Genomic DNA, 7,130 nt, shown 5'->3' with positions numbered 1-7,130 from the left:
TGTACAGTTCAATCATGTTAAATAGACTTACATTGTTTTGTGCCTCATGCTTAAGAGACAGGACAGCACAATGGTCTAATGTGGGCTTTGGAGTCAGTCGGCCTGGGTTCAACTCCTGGTTCCCATGCCCATCAGCTGTGTGGCCTGGAGCAATGCAACAATTTCTACATCTGTAAAATGGGAGTAATAGCACCATCTATCTCATAACAGTGTTGTGAAGATCAAATGCATTATTAATACTTAAGGTACTCAGAATAGGCATAGCAGATGAGAAGTTGAACTATAGGACAGATTATATTTAATTATAAGTATATATCCTAATTTATCTAACCAGTTCCCTACAAATGGCCAGTTAGTATATTTCGGTGGATAGCTCCTCAGAGGCAGCTGGAAAGGTGAGAAAGCCACATTAGCTGAACTCTGTGACAGAGGGTGTTCTTGGCACATATTGGAGAAGAATGGTGAAGGTAAATGTGCTACAATAAGCAGGGCAGTTCTAAACGAGGAAGAATCCCCCACCCCAGCACAGAAACACTACCTTACCTTTTCACACTGCATTCCTTTTTTTTATTTTTTAAGATTTTATTTATTTATTTGACAGAGACAGCCAGTGAGAGAGAGAACACAAGCAGGGGGAGTGGGAGAGGAAGAAGCAGGCTCCTAGCAGAGGAGCCTGATGTGGGGCTTGATCCCAGAACGCTGGGATCACGCCCTGAGCCAAAGGCAGACGCTTAACGACTGCGCCACCCAGGGGCCCCTTCACACTGCATTCCTGCTCCCTGTAATTTTTTTCCCACAGATTTACTTGCACACAAACAAAATGATAAATGTAGAAGTCTATTCAGTGTGGTTTTGTTAGTAATAGTAACTGATGGGAAATAATCCAAATGTGCTTGTCGACATAAGACTAAATAATAAAGTCTATTCATATAATGGCATGCTATGCAGGGGTTTTAAAAGATTAAGAAACTGCCCCGTGTACTAATAGGGAAAGATTTCCAATATATATTCAGTGGAAAAAGAAAAATTTAGAGTGATATACAAGGTATGCTAACATTTCTGTAAAAAGGAGGGTGGTAATTAAGAAGCCACATTTACATATGGTTTTATTTGTGTACACAGTATAAGAAATTAATAGGGGCTCCCGCTCCCCCTGCTGTGTTCCCTCTCTCGCTGGCTGTCTCTGTCAAATAAATAAATAAATAAATAAATAAATAAATAAATAAATAAATAAAAAGAAATTAATAAATGGGGCTACCTGGGAAAGGTTTATAGGCAGAGGTGGGAATGTGGTGGATGGGACTAGGGTGGCAATCAGAATTTTTTAATAAGTTCTTTTTTCTAATTTTTTTTTAATTTAGATTCCATAAATATCATGCCTTTTTTTTCTTTTTAAACTAAGGAATGAGGTAGGCTTTCCTCAAGCATTTGTGGAACCTGGGGCAAGAGTATAAATGAAGGTCTACAAATGTAAAAACTATAAATCAAGCTAACAAACTGTTAAGTAAAATATGTTCTCTGTCTTACTTTGACAAATAAGCTTTCTTAGAGACAAAAAAGATGAATAAGGGCAAAATTTGAAAGTTGGCAAAATATAAAACACAATAGAATTAAAAGTCATTATTGTGCATATCTGCATAGCCAATCAATGGTTTGGCGATGGTTGGAAGAGTAATAAAGATATGCATAATTCACAAAGTATTTTTTAAAGATTTATTTATTTATATGACAGAGAGAGCGAGCAGGGGGGTGGGGCAACAGAAGAGGTAGAGAATCTCAAGCAGACTCCCCCCTGAGCACAGAGCCCGACATGGGGCTCCATCTCACAACCCTGAGATCATGACCTGAGCTGAAACCGAGTTAGACACTTGCTTAACCTACTGAGCCACCAGGCACCTCCACGATGTATTTTTTATATTTATTCTACACATCTTTTTCTTGCACATCATTTCAATATAAACACATTATGTAGTTATAGTCAAGATTTTTACATAATTTGAGTGCTACTGACAGTAATAACAAATTAGAAATCTTTCTTGAGTAATTACTTCCTAGGTTTTTTCCCCTTAATTAGTTTGAATTTGAATAAACCACTCTGCTAAGGCAGAAACAATTGGAATTTTCAAAAACTTTTTAAAGCAATACTTACATTGGAAACAAACTATGACATGAGATCTCATGTTCAAACATTATAATGGGTCTTTATTGCAGAAATAATTATATAATATTTAAATTTCTCCTATAAATCAATAGCACTCAATTGCCCTTTTCTTCATCTCTCAAAGCAGTATCTAGCTCTATATAGTATTTCTTAAATTCTTCTCATTTCTAATTTTTTAATGCTAAGATATTATAAAGAAAACTAGAAATCGCATACTTCTTGCAATATCCTACTTCAAAGGACTCAAAATCTCAGAAATTGCCCAGGTCTTCTTGAAGTATGAATATGAGGTTTCTATTAAATTGGGAGACTACATAAGTTATAAAAAAAATATAAAATGCACCTATAATCCTTAAAAACTCAATCATTATTACAGAGATTGATGATGTGGTGAAAAAGGAACTCTGAAGTACACTGACACAGGTGAGGATGTGGTCAGTATAATGTAGGCAGCAACAAACCATTCTTTCAAAGTACCTCAAATCATAACAGAACTGAAAAAATAATGGCAAACAAGCTTCCAGAACTGCTAAAACCACACAGGAAAACCCAAACCAACCATTGAAGACAGATGGAGACAGATGCATAGGGCTAGGCAGTAAAACTTGTTTAAAGAGAGTTACTAGGGAAAGAAAAATCTCAAGTCTCAGAAGAGAAGGTAATTAATCCAATTATTTCGATGAATTTGAGCTTCTTGCTACAATGTTTCTAGGACATTCATGTGACTGTGATCTTGACAGTATGGTCACTTATTTATAATATAGGAGCAAGGATCTGATATAAAATTATAATATTCCAAGAGTACTTTATTAAAATGCTTTATATAGAGTAAGAATTTTGTATTCCTATTACTCCCTCACTTATTACTCATCTTAAAGTTAACTGGGTAAGAGAAAATAGTTATTTGGGAGTAAGACAAAGAAAGAAAACTGAGGGAAGCCATCTATATAGAAAGAGGTCTGGATGAGGTGAGCACTGTTTGGATTGATTATCAGGTAGACCTACATTCATTCATAACCCCTATGCTCACTTCTCATAGCACAAGAATCACATTGTGTTACAAAGGCCTTTTTATTTGATTGCCTCACCATTATACTATAAGCTTACAGACAAGGATGGTGACTATTGTGTTTTCCATTGTGTCTCAACCAATTACACAGGGTCTAACAGACAACAGGTACTGGTACATGTTAACTGGATAGGTGGATGGACGGATAAATAGGTAGGTAGGCGGGTGGGTGGTTTAGCTCATGTATCAGTGTTATTAGGGAGCTGCACATCCCTTGGCTACAGTAGAGAGGAAAGTTTCTTCATATTCATGGGAAGTTGGACTGCCAATACCACAGCCACAAACATCTCTCAGATACCATTAACCTCTCCACAACAGTTTGCTCAAATTACCAGTGTTTACCTAAAAGAAATTCCAAATGTTAAGAAAGAAATCTTAGAAATCCAAACCTAAAAAGTGATAGAAAATGTACCTCCTTCTCTTAATTGGCAATACCTTTCAGAAATAGCTCTGGTCTGGGATTTACTGCTGGGATGCCTGGGTGGCTCAATATTCACAACTCTATCAACATGATACATCACATCAATAAAAGAAAGGATAAAAACCATATGATCATTTCAATAGATGCAGAAAAAGCATTTGACAAAGTACAACATCCACACATGGTAAAAACCCACAGCAAAGTAGGTTTAGAGGGAACATACCTCAACATAATAAAGGCTGTACATTAAAACCACACAGCTGAGGTGCCTGGGTGGCTCAGTTGGTTGAGCCTCCAGCTGTTGGTTTCAGCTCAGGTCATGATCTCATCAGTTGTGGGAATGAGCCCTATGTGGGCTCCATGCTCAGCAGGGAGTCTGCTTGGAGATTCTCTCCCTCCACCCCCCCCCATTTGCATGCACACTCTCTTTCTCTCTCTCTCTCTCTCTCAAATAAATATTTTAAACAAAAAATAAAATAAAACAAAGTAAAATAAATAAAAAACCCACAGCTAACATCATACTCAATGAGGAAAAATGAGAGCAATTCCCCCGAAGATCAGGAACAAGACAAGGATGTCCACTCTCACCACTTCTATTCAACATAGTACTAGAAGTCCTAGCAACAGCAATCAGACAAGAAAAAGAAATAAAAGGCATCCAAATTGGTAAAGAGGAAGCAAAACATGCACTATTTCCAGATGACATGATACTATACATAGAAAACTCTGAAGACTCCGCCAAAATACTACTAGAACTGATAAATGAATTCAGTAAGGTCGCAGGATACAAAATCAATGTACAGAAATCCACTGTATTTGTATACACTAATAAGGACCCAGCAGAAAGAGAAACTAAGAAAACAATCCCATTTACAATTGAACCAAAGAAAATAAAATACCTAGGGATAGGGGCGCCTGGGTAGCTCAGTCCTTAAGCGTCTGCCTTCGGCTCAGGGCGTGATCCCGGCGTTCCGGGATCGAGTCCCACATCGGGCTCCTCCACTGGGAGCCTGCTTCTTCCTCTCCCACTCCCCTGCTGTGTTCCCTCTCTCGCTGGCACATAAATAAATAAAAAAGGGGAAAAAATCTTTAAAAAAAAAAATACCTAGGGATAAACTTAACCAAGGAGGTAAAAGACCTGTACTCTGAAAACTACAAAACACTGATGAAAAAAATTGAAGACAACACAAACAAATGGAAACATATCCCATGCTCATAGACTGGAAGAACAAATATGGTTAAAATGTCCATACTACCCCAAAAGCAATCTACAGATTTAATGCAATCCCTACCCAAGTACCAACAGTATTTTTCACAAAACTAGAACAAACAATCCTAAAATTTGTATGGAACCACAAGAGACCTCGAATAGTCAAAGCAATCTTGAAAAAGAAAAAAGCTGGAGGTATCACAATTCCAGATTTCAAGTTATACTATCAAGCTGTAGTAATCAAAACCATATGGTAATGGCACAAAAATAGACACATAGATCAATGTAACGGAGAGCCCAGAAACAAACCCACAATTATATAGTCAATTAATCTTCAACAACGGACGTAAGAATATGCTATCGGAAAAAGTCTTCTCAACAACTAGGTACACCTGGTCATTCATTTTGTGTAGTAAGAGAAATGGCTCAAGGTTAGAATATTTAAGGATTCACAGGTGGTATCAAAAGGGCCAGCCTTTGGTCAGGGACATGGAAGGAAAAATATGAGAAGATAAGGGACAAAGAGGTCTAGGAGAGAGCATGTAGTTAGACATATGGGCAAGGGCACAAAGTATGAAGGTCTGTGTATCATATGTTGGCAACCACCAGACAGTGCCTATCACAGAAAATGCAGTAAGCAATCAAGTAGATGAAATAACCAGGCCAGTTAATGCCTGCCGGCCTTTGTCATCAGCCATCCCAGCGCTGGCACCTGGCCACAACGGCAAAGACGGAGGCAATACCTGGGCCAGTAGCATGGACTTTCACTTACCATGACTGATCTTGCTACTGGTCATTCACTTTGAATAAAATAGAAAAGGTCTAAGGTTAACTACTGGCAATGCTGCATGTCTAGCAACAGAGACCACCACTGAGGCTCCGCTATGGCACCATACCCCAAAGAGACTAGTTAACTTGGCAACAAATTAATTACATTGGGCCCCTTGAATTCTGGAAACGCCAGCAGTTCAGGAATACATGCATATTCTGGGTACAGATTTGCCTTTCCCACCTGTAGGCCCCAGTCAACACCTTCAAGGGCTTAGAGAGTATTCCATCCACAGGCATGAGATTCCACATAACATCGAGTCAGACCATGGGACCATTTCACAGCACAGAAGGAGCATGAGTCCGCCCACCATCATGGGATTGCAGCACGTGCCACATTCCTCAGAAGCTGCCAGCCTGAGAGTGTTAAAACAGCCTGCTGGAGGTCAAACACATGACTCTGAAAGGACGGGGAGCCAATCTCTAGAACAGAGGATATTCATAGGATGGAAGACCTTTATAAGCTGCTTCCAAGAGAAAGAATAGATGGACCAAGAAATAAAAGTGGAAGCAGGAGTGGACTCACATGCCACCTATTCAGTGACGCGGCCACAGAGACTGTGATTCCTCAGTTCTGGGCTCTGCAGGGTTGGAAGACCTGGCACTCCAAGCAGCCACACTTTTGTCAGGGGACATAGCAAGAGTCCACTCAGTCATCTTAAGCCCCCTGTGTCCAGCAACCAGCAGGAAGAAGAGAACTTACCACCATGCCATGGTTATTGCCTTTCATCATCAGGAGGAGGCAGGCCTCTCGTCACACAATGGGGACAAGCAGGGATATGGGTGCAGCCCACTTGGGCACTTTTTGGTATTCCCTTGCCCGGTGGTGATGGTCAGCCATGTGTAGCTGCTCCGGCTTAAGGGCATGATGACCAGAACCTTGGGCTTCTTGGGGATAAAAGTGTAGGCAGGCTGCAACACCAGGCAGACCACTGCGGCCAGCAGAGGTGGCAGCTGAGGGTGAGGGGAACTTAGACCAGACCGTAAAGTAGGAAGACGATGAAGAGTCGTTCATCCGCTCACCGCCTTCTTCCAAGTTTCCCTCAGGAAGAGAGGACCATGGAGCCACAGAGGAACCGTGCTGCCAGTGGGTTCAGAAATGCGGCTCCTGCGCTGGGAGAAGATGGTAGTCACAGAACCGTGTCACCCACCACCGCTTCAGCAGCTGGAGTCCAGTTGGCAGACAGCCTCCAGCGGCCCCATCTCCACGCCGCCCGCGGAGGCTGATTTAAGCAGGCGGACGAAGGCACCGCATTGCAGCACAGGCCGGAAGAGGCGGTGTCAGCAGAGAGCTCCTCACGTGATTGGCTGCGGCTGGGCAAGCCCGCCAGCTGCTTCCGTCCGCTTCGCTCCGCAGGTGTGGGTCACTAGTTAGACTTCGGCAACCCGAACTTCATGTTGGCGTTTGCTCCGGCAGAACATACCGGAAACAAGGATTATG

The sequence above is a fragment of the Ursus arctos genome, unplaced genomic scaffold, assembly GCF_023065955.2.
Source record: "Ursus arctos isolate Adak ecotype North America unplaced genomic scaffold, UrsArc2.0 scaffold_3, whole genome shotgun sequence".
Taxonomy (NCBI): domain Eukaryota; kingdom Metazoa; phylum Chordata; class Mammalia; order Carnivora; family Ursidae; genus Ursus; species Ursus arctos.
Note: the sequence above shows the minus strand (reverse complement) of the source record.